The following is a 13880-nucleotide window of genomic DNA, read 5'->3' as shown; positions in this document are numbered from 1 at the left end:
AGAGAGAGACAGAACGGGTAATGAAGTGCTGAGACATGTCCGATGGCAGAAAGGAAGGGAAGTCCCCTATACCTGCAGAAGATCTTCATCACACAGGCCACATCAAAAGAGAAGATTAAGGGCACAGGGATAACATTGCAGAAGGGGCTAACAAACAGTGAGAATTATTATTAACCTGATAGTGCTATTTATATAATATCACTAAACTACTAATGACTTGAACATGAATGCTCGCTAATGCAGTTCTTGAACCAATTACTAAGTAAGCTTTACTCTTTTTGGAATATTGTATTTGTCCTATAGTTTGTAATTTGCTTCTCTTTTCTTATTTTTGATTTTAAAAAAAGAGATCAAATAACTAATATATATATATATATGATATATATATTGTTACCATGAAATAATGATTTGGTCATATCGTGCACCTCTACTCTTAGCCATCCATTCTTTGCTGATGTCCAGAGTTTTCATGCTGGAAAGAGACTAGCTAAAACTAGCATGAATTTTCATGTTGGTTGAAGCTGGTTGGTTATTGGTCAAGCAAGTGGGCAAGAGCATGCCTCTTTCCAAATAACTAGTTATGAAGCCTGGTGGGGACACTAGCTCTCCAGCATCTCATCCATCACATCCCATCCTATCCCACCTCTCCCCATCCTATCCCAAAACATATGCTGCTTGGTAGAGGTATTTGATTTACATGGACAGATCTCTGTTTACCTGTTTGCTACCCTAGAGTTTCTCAAAGTTGTGGAAGACCTCTCCTACATGCCTGTCCATTCTGTTTTTGAATTTACAGACTTGAGTCAGGTCTTTCTCAAGCCAGAAGAGAAGATTCGCACACACTTTTCTGTGCTTTTTAGTGCTTTTCTGAGAGGTTTCCAGAGAGCTTGATCCAACAGCAGTCCAACAAACCCACAGGCAGTTGATGATCATAAATCTATCCTTATCAGTTGTCAGAGCAAAAACTTTTTCCTTTCTGTTTTCTCTCTGAAATTGGGGAGTAAGTCCAGGGTCATACCTGAGATCCTGCCAAAGTGCAGCGAAGAAAGACAGACTCATCTCTTCAGGATGTCTAAAAGCATTGGTCCATAAAAAATATATATATTCTACAGTTTTACCCAGACTATTCCAGACATTATTTCATGTGTAGTAGAATGCCTAAAAATAAAATGTGTCTCTGATACCCTCATATCTGAATGTGACACATAGCCTCTGGAATAACATTCTGCTGAATTCTGCTGCACTCTTGCAGCAAGATGGATTTTGTGTAAGCAGAAAATGACACAGGATGACAGCAAGGAATATAAACATTCTGACAAGACCCTTGGTGTGTGTGTGTGTGTGTGTGTGTGTGTGTGTGTGTGTGTGTGTGTGTGTGTGTGTGTGTGTGTGTGTGTGTGTGTGTGTGTGTGTGAGTGTGTGTGTGTGTGTGTGTGTGTGTGTGTGTGTGTGTGTGTGTGTGTGTGTGTGTGTGTGTGTGTGGTGTGTGTGTGTGTAGGGGTGGGAAGTGGCACCTGCAGTCATTTAAAAAAAGGTGTGAGCGAGAATAGACTTTCTCTGCAGGCAGTGCTTTTGGTGTCCTCTGCCCAGATTCCTGTCATATTGAGTAAACATGGACAAAAGACCCCACAAGGCTCTAAAGAACAGGTCATGACTAGTACAAAATTGGAGGCCTGAATTTCACAGATAGAAAACAAAGAAAGCTAGCAGTGGAAGATACACAAAATGAACACAAATGCCTATCTTAAGAAACACACATATAGCCTACGTGGTGTGGCTATTGTCATTAGGGACTACAGGAAATAACCAAAAATAGAACACACAAAGCAGCAAAAACATGAGGGGCACCATAATGAGAAAGAGGCTGAAAAACAAAGAAAGGAAGATATTGTGAAACCAGGAGAAGAGCACAAGAGTGAGTGAATATCTTTTCTGATAGTCTGATCTGACCCTATGTGGTGAGGTTGATACTCCTGCCATATCCTAAACCTGTCCACACTTGCCCCCCACAAATGCTGACAGAGGAGCCGCTCTCCACACATTCCACAGAGAGAGAAAGAGAGGTAAATGAGAAAAATAAAGCAGTATAGAGGTTACAAAAATATAATAAGAAAAATATGACACAAGAAAGAGGTGGGAGGGAATAGAGTAAGCCCCTAAGAGAGAAACACAAAAAAAGTTAGTCAGGAAGAACAGGGAGACTGTGTGGAAGGGAGGGCCAGTGAAAGAAAAAAAAAGAGATTCATCGGGAGGTGAATACTTGCCAAATCTCAGCTCATTCCCCCAGATAATGCCTGACAGACAAACTCATACTGTGTGGACCTTGCTTGTTATCCTCCTAGTCAAATGACAGTACAATGTCTTGACTTGGTGCAATCAGAGAGACCTGGCAGGCAACATAGATCAGGAGATGGAGAAGCACTGAAAAACTGGAAGTGGGGGTGGGAACCAAGACACAGCATGGATGGCCCGAGTGGGGCTATAACAGGCTACCATTGGTCCAAGTGGCAGGAATGAGGGCAGCTCCAGGCCATGCAGATGGGACTAATGAATGGAAATACTGGGCCTCTGAACTGAGCAGTGATTAAAGGGAGCAGACATTATTAAAAAGAAAGAGAGAGAGGAAGAGGAACATGAGAGAGAATCAGAGACATCTGTAAGGTACTAAGGATAAAAATTGGAGCAATTGCTCTTTCTTTTACCGTGAACTGAGATGGGAATCAGCCTACAGTTAGGCAGTGCCTATCAGTAAAAGGCTGCAGTGCCAAGAAAAGGCAAACAGAGGTTAACGTTCAACTGTTTTAGTGTTGTTAAGAGTGTGTCAGCATGTATGTGTGTAGAGAGCCATTACACAAGGAGTTTGATGCTACTTCGCAGGACTGGCCTCCCCAGCCATGAAATGCAGCTTTTATCTGTTGACAGGAAATCACATCAGAGTCTACAAAGTGCGGGCGACCTTGGGGTGAGATACTCGTGGGGTGACGGGCCACAGCGGTGTGGGTAACAGAGAAAGGAAAGATGGGAGGAGAGAAGAGAGGAATGAGAACAGAGGCCCCAGGGATCAGACAGTCACCTCTAACAAAGCACTGTTTACCAAGAACACACATCTCCTTCCCTCCTCTCTCCTCCCGGGGGGATCAGAAGCAACAACCCTGTCTACCTCCGCCTCCTTCCCATGAGTGCCAGGCCTCAGACCAGGGAGACAGTGCTAATTCCTGCCTCAGGCTGCTTGGTCTTGGTCACAAACACTCAACACAGATCACCCGGTGAGACAGGGTGGGAGGGAGACCCTTAGCCTCAGTACAGTACAGAAGAACCCTCTTAATTGGAGTTTGTTCTTTGGCGTCTTGTTTGCCTGGGAATAGAAGGAGGAGGTGTGGAAAGGGAGGTAGTGAGAGAGGAGGGGTGCAGAGGTAAGGGGGGCCGTTTCCCAAGGTTTTCAACAACAGGGATTAGGCAGAGGACTGAAACTCAATAGGGTCGTCTCGGACACTGGAAAGGGATCTCAGGGTCCCAGGGATCCACACAAGGCCACAGCCAAAATTGTGGCAAAGCAACACACATAGCTAACAACACCCACAGAATATCCTTCCAGCTGAGTTCACAGTTAGTCAAACCCTTGAGGGGACGTTTGCACACAGGAAAGGTAATTCTAATGGAGAGGTGGAATGTTAGAGACAGGAGAGACAGCGGTTCAGTCTTCCCAGAGGGTATGCTGAGAGACAAAGTTGATAGGCAGGATGTGCCAAGAGTGTCTGATTCATCAGGCAAACAGTGGAGGATGAGAGTGACTGTGTGTGTGTGTGTGTGTGTGTGTGTGTGTGTGTGTGTGTGTGTGTGTGTGTGTGTGTGTGTGTGTGTGTGTGTGTGTGTGTGTGTGTGTGTGTGTGTGTGTGTGTGTGTGTGTGTGTGTGTGAGCCTGTTTATGTGGTTTATGAGGACACAAATTTGTATAACTACATGGGTATTACACTGGTATTACACTATAAATGTGGTTTATGAGGACATATCAAATGTCCTCATAATTCAAATGGCCTTAAAAACATACTAAATGATGTTTTTTTGAGAAAGTAAAAATGCAGAATGTTTCCTGTGATGGGTAGGTTTAGGGGCAGGGTTAGTGTAAGGGGATAGAAAATACGGTTTGTACGGTATAAAAACCATTACGCCTATGGAGAGTCCCTGTAAACCACATAGACCAACATGTGTGTGTGTGTGTGTGTGTGTGTGTGTGTGTGTGTGTGTGTGTGTGTGTGTGTGTGTGTGTGTGTGTGTGTGTGTGGAGGTTAGAGTCAGCAGAGCATTAGATAACTTCTCCAGTAGATGCCAAGCACTTTAAATTCCAAAAGTATTAACTTGAGAAAAAGTAATATGTCAGAGCTGTGGCCTAGTTGCTTGCACATGTTCCAGGCATGTTGATCTGTGGTTGTGCATGTAGGAAATGCAGGTCTGAATTTGGACTGTACTGCATTTTCTGGACATACTTTTTATGCTAATTTAAAGGCAGACTTTAATCTTCAATAGGACAACGGCTGCAGAAAAGTTGGAAGCAGCTAGTGGATTTCCATCTAATGTCTGCATATCTCTGCTCTCTCTCTCTCTCTCTCTCTCTCTCTCTCTCTCTCTCTCTCTCTCTCTCTCTCTCTCTCTCTCTCTCTCTCTCTCTCAGCATAGATTCTGTCCTCCCTCACCCTCCTGGATTCCATCACCTTTCCATCACCATGGCAACTATGCTGGACATACAATTACACAACAGGTCCTGCTCAGTATCCCGACGATAGGTCTTTGGCCTTGGACCAAAAGCACTCGCAGGGCAGGGACATATATTACAAGCTAAAATTCAGAGCATGCACAAAATAAAAACAAGATGACAGCAGGACTTGAAATCACCACTGGAAAATAATGAAGATCAGGAACGGCACTCTAACATTCATGCTGACCCAAGACTGTAAGAGATAAAATTCATAAGTAGACATATGTATTGTAAACTCACTCAATACATTTTTTAAAGGGCAAAAATAAGATTCATTGTGAATATTTGATTAGGGTACGGATATAACCCTGTGCCTTTTCGACCATTTGTTTTTCCAAATTGAAAAATTATCCTCATAGAACAAAAACAAATAAGATCTAAGAGGTTGTGAAGGCTGAATTATTCTTTCTGAGTGTGTTGTACCCCCACCCCCACCCCCAAAAACATAAGGCTAGCTCTCTTCCTTGTATGTCCAAGCTTGAGGGCTCTGAAATAAATATCCACTACAAACACTGCCTCTGACTGAATCTATTTAGGTTGTCTAAATGTTTATCTGTCTTGTCTTGTAGTCCTCTGCAAGCCAAGAGGTCATGTTTTCTAGCGCTTCCAAAAAAACAAAACAAATTGTGTGGTGCAAGTTCAACAAACGTGCTTGTCTGGATTGCTATCACTGGCTTCATGTCAGATTGTTAAACTCTCAGTCATGTTGGACTTCATCCGTTCTCTTAACCTGGAGGAGTGAGCAGACTCTGGACAGTGGCATCAGATGGTGCCAATACCAACATAACCTTTATAAAATGTTAAAATAACAATAATAAAGCCTGCATTCAGTAAATGTGCAAAACACCTTCACACTACTGGGAGGACAGTCGTGGCACACTGGTTTCAGCAGATTGGGGAAAGCTTATAAAAGGCCTCATTCAGAGTACAAATGGATTAGGTTTTACGGACACAGACCAGGAAGCTTGTCTGTCTCAGAATCATAAATATTATGCGTCTCCCATCCTGTATCTTAATCTAATCTGGGCTGTTCTAAAGAGATGGGTCAGAGGAGTAACAATGCAGAGCCTTCTTTGGGCTAACCCTGTAATTAATTCCTGTTTCTTGAAGCAGTTCAAAAATACTATGAATGACCATTTAACTCCATTCCCCAGAGGGGCTGCCTCTTCCCACATTGCAAAGCTCAAAATGGCACTTGCAACCACAGGCAACTACAGTAGTAGTAGTACCCACAGTAGCTTAGGCTCTGATCCGCCAGTTATGCAGACCTTCCAAACAAACAGTCTGTTTGTCAGGAGCAAGGGGGAGCCAGCCGCGGCCGCTTTTGCCTTAATATAGTCCTGCTGATCTGTTGCCTGACTTGGGCTGTAGAGAAAACCCATGTCAGATGTTGCTTATAGGCTGCAGAAGAGAGCTGAAATAGAAAGTTGCGGTGTAGCTGGGCTGGTCCTAAACAAGTTGGGGAGAAAAAAAATCAAGAAAGAGTTCTGATTTTTCTCGGGGCTGGACTGAGAACAGGAGCTGGTGAAGAAGGATCAGTTCAGGAAGTATCAGAGAAATTAATTTTAAAAACAGGAAGGTGCTGAGGATGCAGAAAAACCCTCCTACATCTGCACAAGGTCAGGACTCTCCGGTGTTTTTAAAATGTGGGAACTATCAGTAGTGGGTGGAGTTTAGAAATTCTCAAGCATTGCCACTGGTGAGGATTTTCTGTCTCAAATATTGGAAAAGTCAATTAGTGGATTATTAAATAATGCAACGTCCTGAGAAATTAATTATTCTCAATAAGTAGCCTACAATATGCTTGCGATATGATTGTTGAATTTATTACTTTTTTTCTAATAAGAAATACCAGTCCAACTAACCTGAAAAGACACTAAAGGCTTCTTAAACAAAACAGAGCTGTCTCCTTTTGTAAAGGTATAGCAACTATGCTTGGAAATGTCACTAAATAAAGTTGTTAAATTAATGTCAGATGTCACAAACTCAACAATCTGTTAAAATAAGATCCAATTAGAGAAAATATAGTCATTCTTTAATGAAAAACACACACACCTACCACACACAATGAGACATAATTTGTTTAAAATGACAACACCTGTCACAGGAGTAAACTTCCTGTACAATTGGGTTGTTAACTTCGGGTCAAAGTACAAAAGCGCTCTGAAAGTTATTAAACAATTGGAATAGACTGCACCCGCCATTTACTAGTTCTTGCTCTCAATAAAACTCCTAATTATTTTATTTCTGTCTTTGCAGTAAAGCAAAGGTGTAGTGACAAAGTTGAAGAGAAAATATTCATAGATGAGCAGAAAGTATATCTTTTCTGTTGAGTATGACAATTAATTATACATGAAATCTAGGGAGTAGGGATGGGTCTACATTTTCTGTTTAACTCCAAGGACATTAAAACTATGATGGGCAATGAATCACGAGAAACAAATTCTTATTGTTGCTTCAGACCAGTGGGAGACGACCTTGGCGTTTAATGAATTCCAATGTGTTAGAATCATCTTTTTAGAGCAAAACTTGCTCTAATCTGTTACAATCTGTTGAGCGAGAAGCAAAACCTGTGCAATATAACATTCATCTGATGTACATAACTGCTGGATGGTATCCATCACCACTACCAGGGCCTTAAATCACAGCAAAGCTTTAGCAGCCAGCCGTAATCCTTCTCCAGTTCCTACGGCACTCCAGAAAGGATGGCGGCTGTCAGCTAACCCCAACTAATGAGACCTGGACTTCGGGGATTAAAGGCAATTATTCCGGGTCATGGACCAACTCAGTATCACTACAGTTATGGTATGTGTAATGTACCATCATGAAATCTTCCAACTCTATGAAACATCCTTTATCCTATTCGAAGTCAGACGTCACAGTGGCAATTAAAAAAAACCTCAAATTTGTTTGGTGGTTCCTCTAATCAGAATGGGGCTAATTAAGTATGCAGTGTGACGGTATGCTTGCCACAACGCATGACCACATATGTCCTGTCTGCATGGAATGAGGGCAAGGAAATATATAGAATATCCACCATACTCACAATAACTTGCAACACAGTGTATTTTGGTTACCAATGTTAAAATATATACAAATTAGAGCCCTATGTGAAACTAGGGTTGGGTATTGTTTGAATTTTAATGATTCTGATTCCGATTCCAATTCTGCTTAATCCAATCTCCAATCTCTTATTCTTAGATATTCCTAATTTTAATTCCAATAAGGTAAACAAATAAAAAATAACACATTTATTCAAAGTCTTATTGCAAATTATTTAATTGTAGCTGTCTGAATATCATGAACAAAAATGAACAGGCTACCATAGCAAAAAACAACTAGCCGAACTAATATACATTTCAAGCATTAAAGACAAGTGAACACATAAGAACATATGAAAAAAAGAACATATAAAAAAATAGCAATCACACAAATAAATACAACTGAACTAAGATATGATTGAAATAAGCAGTGTTTTAAGATTTTTAGGTATTTAGGTACAGAAACTGGAACACTGCACTTTATTAATAAAATATACAGTATACATTACAAATATATTTACAAAAGTTATACAGTCAAGAACAGCAAGTCATTTCTCTTTTTGTCTTTTGTTGTTTGATTAACGGTATTATAGAGATGGTAGCAGCAATATTAGGCTGCTGTCACTTTAAGAGATGCATAAATCCAATATAATGTTACACATGAGTTTTAATCAACTATATTTATGAGGATATTTAACAGAGCACAGAAACAGAAACAGCACAGACAAAGTTGAACAGGTCTTCTTGCACGTGAATGGTATGAAATCATATTAAATCACTTTTTCTGCGAGCGCTATTTGGATGTGTGTAGTCATATTAAAATACACACACAAGAATCGAATTCCTGACCTTAAGAATTAGAGTCCAGAATTGGAATCGATTTTCAATTCCCAACCCCATGTGAAAATAAATAATTTCATCTCACCATCTATGACCAACAGCTAATCTCAGAATGGCGCTGAGAGCAAAGTTCATGGCCCGAAGCTAAATAAACCTTCAACAACACAAGCCTACGAAATCCCTTTCATCCCTCCCTACCCGGGGTGGGGGTAAAAAAAAAAACGGCCTAACATCTGTTGGGCAACAGAGGCAGGGCAGAGGATGACTCTCTAAAAACAGCCCGAGTGCCCCCTTACTGACACTCCAACTTTCTCTCTTTCGTTCAAGTCTCCCAAGCCAACACGCTCGGACTGTCCCTCAAAGCTACTTACATTCTATCCTGCCCACAGCCCAAACACACACAGATGGAGCTAAAAAGAAAAAAAAAAAACTTCATCTGATTCCTCAATCCACTTTTCTCTCTCACAACAACCACAGTCCTTACTAAGACAAGGTTTGTGCTTGCCCATGTATTGATCTAAAGCCGAGTTTCCAACCCATAAACTGTGACAAAATACGACAGACCACCACAATGACTGGAAAGGCCATCACTAGGTCCGAATCATTACACATGCTTACATTTAAATTGCCCACTTAGCATACCTTTTCAACAGCCCCATGTGTTTATCATTACTCAGAACTCTCTAAATGGCCAAACATTATTCTAGCGCTCTAAATAGAACTGCAGCGTTTAGCTCCAGTCTGCACTGGATAACCGATGCCCTTCTAATGATTTATAAAAGCTCATAATTAGCAAAGGAACACTGATGGGTCATGACTTTACAATCACAAAATGTCATCAAGTCCTTAAATTAGGAAGCTAAGAGGCCTTTGATCACAAACCTCTAGAGAAACAAATTGGGGAAGCAAAAGCAACTAAAGATGAGTATGTCTTTATTCAAACGATCTACGAAAAAAAATGCTAAGTTAAGTGACCTAAGAATAGTAATCCTCCAACTAAAGAAGGATGAGTTAACAGGAAATGCGTATTCATTTTGCAGAAGGGCAGAACTCCGACTGAGATTCTCTGAGCATGGGTTCTCTGAAGGTGCCCACCTGTGGCCCAAAGAATCAATGAGAAATATTCAGGATGATACTTTCTGGAACATCAACTCTTCTAGATTCTAAGTGCAACCCCTATGTAAGAAAAGTCTGTTTGAAACAGTGAAGGCATACGGGCATCATTCTAGTACCAGCCAGAAAATGGAGATCTCGTCTGAGATGTGGGATCTTAATAAACACTATCTTTAAACGATCAAATGTGACAGACGAAGAGGACCGGAAAACTTCCTTTTCATCCTTCTCTTTTTAAGCTGATAAAAAAAAAAATAACAGGGATGAAGAAACATAACCATGAAGGTATTCAAAGATTTCCTAGTAATAGGCCTACTTGTACATACAGCGGCATTATCTTTTATAAATATATACAAACTAGTCTAGAGTATATATGCATTTATTTTATCAGAACTGTTTTTCTGGCAACAAAACAGTAAGGGTTATTTAAAAAGAGAGACCACATTAAACTTTTAACAGATAATGAAAAGGGGGGAAAAAGTTCTAAAATGCAGGGACTCAAATTAAATGTGTTCACTGACATTATGTGAACAAACTGATTCCCTAGAATAAATCAACTAATTTTGAATACTTCGTAATGTTTAATTATTATTTCAGCTCACGTGGCTGTAAAGCTGTGTGTGCAATTGATGACGTAGCATTTTGTCTTTACGTCTTTACTGTTTTATTCTATTATTTTAAGTCTTTACTGTAAAAGTCAAACAGCTGACCCATTGTCAAGATACTGAACAAGTTAGTTATTACATTTCTATTAGCTCGGATGACAGAAAATGTGAAAAACTATATTTCCCAAAACGAAGGAGATAGTGACATCTTGAACTGTACAGTCACAATGAAATTGAGAACAAACCAAAAATATGATTGAAACAACAAAACTACCACAGCAATACATATACAACACAACAACTCAAGCTCTATATTTGCGGTTATGGACTCTAAACATTGTTTTATCTCTAACCAGAGCGACAGGAAACAATTTAGACAGCTCCAACTGTGCGGCGTGAGATTTTATTGTGTCGTGATTATGCTTATGATTAGATGATAAGCATATGTTTAACCCATCAGCACAGTTGTCTTTCTCACCATACGTTATTCAAAGAAGATCATCAAAAAAAAAAAGAGCTAACAGGTGAAATAGAACAAGCTGGATTATACACGACCAAGCTTAACATTCCTGCCTGGACACAAATAAAGACATGATAAAAGTTCACTCCGCTGTCCTCTCATCCCTTAATTCGCTATGCTTTTCACATGTCCCATAAAATACCGCAACGTAACTGCACAGCAATTTTCAGCCCAATGCATGGTTTGGTAAAAGGCTGTGAATGTAGCAAATTTACGTTAATTCATTACACTTGCCTTTTCCTGGAAAGCACTTTTTAAATCTTTTATTGTGTTGGTATCTTGAGACGATCTCTCGGTCTCTTTCTCTCCCGGGCAGAAAGCATGAGGGCTTTGTTACCCAGCAGTCATGTTGTCCTAACCTCTCTTGATCACACAAAAGCCACTCACATGCCACATGTAGGCATCCATTTACGCCTCTTTAGAAGCAGAAGATCAAAAGAGTCATTACGCCCACAGGAGGAACAATACAGAGATACAAACCTCTATCTGCTCTCGGAATCATAAACATCAGCATGCAAATAAACAACCTTTCTTTTTTTCTTCAAATAATCTACAAAAGCCTACGTAGTCAAAATTAATATTCCAAAGATATGACAATGACAAATATAAGACAATCTATTATGAGACATTTAATATTTACTTAAATCACTTTTAAGTTTGTCTCTTTAAAAATACTATGTTTTCATTTTACAACAAATACGCATATTTCAATCTGATGTGGCATAGTTTAAAAACATTTTATCTGCACATACAGAAATTGAACCATTGGAAATTAAGTCAGTTACGTTTAAAATTTAACTCTAAAATAACAAATTCTGTGAATTCTCTATTCCTTTTTCTATTTTATTGTCTTTCGTTCTACTGCTATTTATTTTCCAGAAACAAACCCATTGGTTCTGTCTCACAGGTATCTCATTTCAAAGAGCCGAGTGTTTGGGGTCTGAATGATATATATTGTGGGGTTTGTTTTCATCAAGAAATATCTCAAATCAAGCGCAGAGTGAATAAATGACCTTCTTCCCATTTTAATAAAAATGTACAATTAGAAATACATTCATTACATAAGGTGGATGTCAACTTAGACACTTCAGAGGAACGCCAACAAAAAGCAGTGTTACATTAAGCACACTACATTATGCACACTAGTTTTATTTACGCATTAGACAGCCAAACCTTCCCTTAAAACACACAAGACCTTATGGCCACACTAACAATACAAACTAAACACTAGTCACAGAAGTAAACTGTTCCATTAGTATCATGTTTTCATATTTACATAATAAATCACCTCCAAGGCCAACAAGAACATCATGTTGTGTTCATATGGTTACAGTAATGATTAAAGTCACTGTCAGAAAAGAAATTAAAGTCAACAAAGGGAAACTGAAGTGGTTTCATTGATGGGACAGAACGTTTCTTACACTTGCCACTTTTACACAGGAACAGTTTGAACAATCTCACTCTAGAAACTTTACACTCAGGAAAAAGGGGGTTTATGTATTTCTATCATAGAATATTTTAAATGTAGCCAACACTGTAAACTTGTATTTAAACTCAAAACTTGGTTTATACACTTCAAACTTTGTTTTAAATTATTTAACCTTGTTTATAATCGTCAAACTTTCTTTCTTTTACATTTTTGTTTCTACATCATTTATAATTACAATTTACCCTATACAAATACTTGTTTCATGTCTTTAAACTTTGTTTCGCGGTGTACTCTTCTGTAGTACATCCTGCAACACTCAAATAGTTTGTTTTAACTCTTGAAACCTGATTTCTACACTTTAAACGTTGTTTGTACAATCTTTACATTTTGGAAAGAGAGTTGTTTATGTGTGCCGACACAAAACCTGTTCACTTGGTAGGCTACTCATAGGCTAACTATACATTACATTTTGACATGTACACATACAGTGAAGTCGAGTTTGGTGTAAAACTGCGCGTGTAAAATTTTCCCGTCTGCGCGTTCTGAGGGGAAAATAATCTCCACGCATTCCAGAACAAAAATAATATTTAGCACTTTACACTCTCATCATCATCTATGGTGTTTTGCAGCTGCGTGCAGCGTAAATAAGAGAATACACATGAACTCTTCGCACTGTCTGTTAAACACTTTAGCGGAAGCTCTTCTGCATGTCCGTGGCGTTGTGTGAAGACTCCCCAAATTGTCTTACCTTTTACAGGAGAGCAAAAGCTGCGGGCAGCCGGACACACTAGCAGTGAAAAACATTCTCTTGATGGCAGATCCGTACAGGGCCCTCCATTAGACGCGGGCGCAAAGTGCAAAACAACTGGGGGGAAAGAGTAACGATATGCCGTTTCGCTTGCTTTCTGTCCAGGACTTGCAGACGCGTGAACGCGCAGAGTCAAAGTATGCACTCAAACCTTCAGGTCCCGGTGAAGTTCGTAGTAAGTGAACCCTACTCGTCTAACTGTTTCACTATGTCTTTTCTCTCTCTCTCTCTCTCTCTCTCTCTCTCTCTCTCTCTCTCTCTCTCTCTCTCTCTCTCTCTCTCTCTCTCTCTCTCTCTCTCTACTAGGCTACTACTACTGTCTTTTTCTACACACACGGAGAGAGAGAGGGGATCATATTGCTCAGCAGCTCGTCAGAGCAGGAATGTTCCAGCCCTACAGCAGCAGCAGGGCAGAGCTTCAGTATGCAGGGGGTTGCCCTAGTGTGTGTGTGTGTGTGTGTGTGTGTGTGTGTGTGTGTGTGTGTGTGTGTGTGTACTTAACGACTATTAGAAACATGCCTGGCCTATACTGCAGAACTGCACCCCTACTATCCCAGCATTTGTCTGACTAAAAATTATTTTTTACATAAAAATTATTTTGTACTTAAAAAATTCACTTTTGTAAAGTACATACACTGTAAAAAAATTGTTGTTTTTGTTGGTTTAACTTAAAAAAGTAAGTAACCTGGTTGCCTTAAAATTTTGAGTTTATTGAAATTAAAAATTTGGGTTGATACAATGAAGGAAATTAGTTTAATAAGTAGAAACTCA

At 39.7% G+C, this 13880-nt stretch overlaps 1 protein-coding gene across 1 annotated transcript in view; it reads right to left on the bottom strand.

The window, feature by feature from the left end:
- cdon (cell adhesion associated, oncogene regulated) overlaps positions 1 to 13473 on the bottom strand; it is a 45902-nt gene extending 32429 nt beyond the window's left edge. The window contains exon 1 of the mRNA XM_067419452.1: positions 13050 to 13473. The gene's annotated coding sequence lies outside the window, so the exon portion shown is untranslated. The remainder of the gene's footprint in view (positions 1 to 13049) is intronic.
- Positions 13474 to 13880: the final 407 nt, after the last annotated feature.

The sequence above is a fragment of the Pseudorasbora parva genome, chromosome 16 (genome assembly GCF_024679245.1).
Source record: "Pseudorasbora parva isolate DD20220531a chromosome 16, ASM2467924v1, whole genome shotgun sequence".
Lineage (NCBI taxonomy): Eukaryota > Metazoa > Chordata > Actinopteri > Cypriniformes > Gobionidae > Pseudorasbora > Pseudorasbora parva.
Note: the sequence above shows the minus strand (reverse complement) of the source record. Positions and strands in the feature narration are given on the sequence as shown.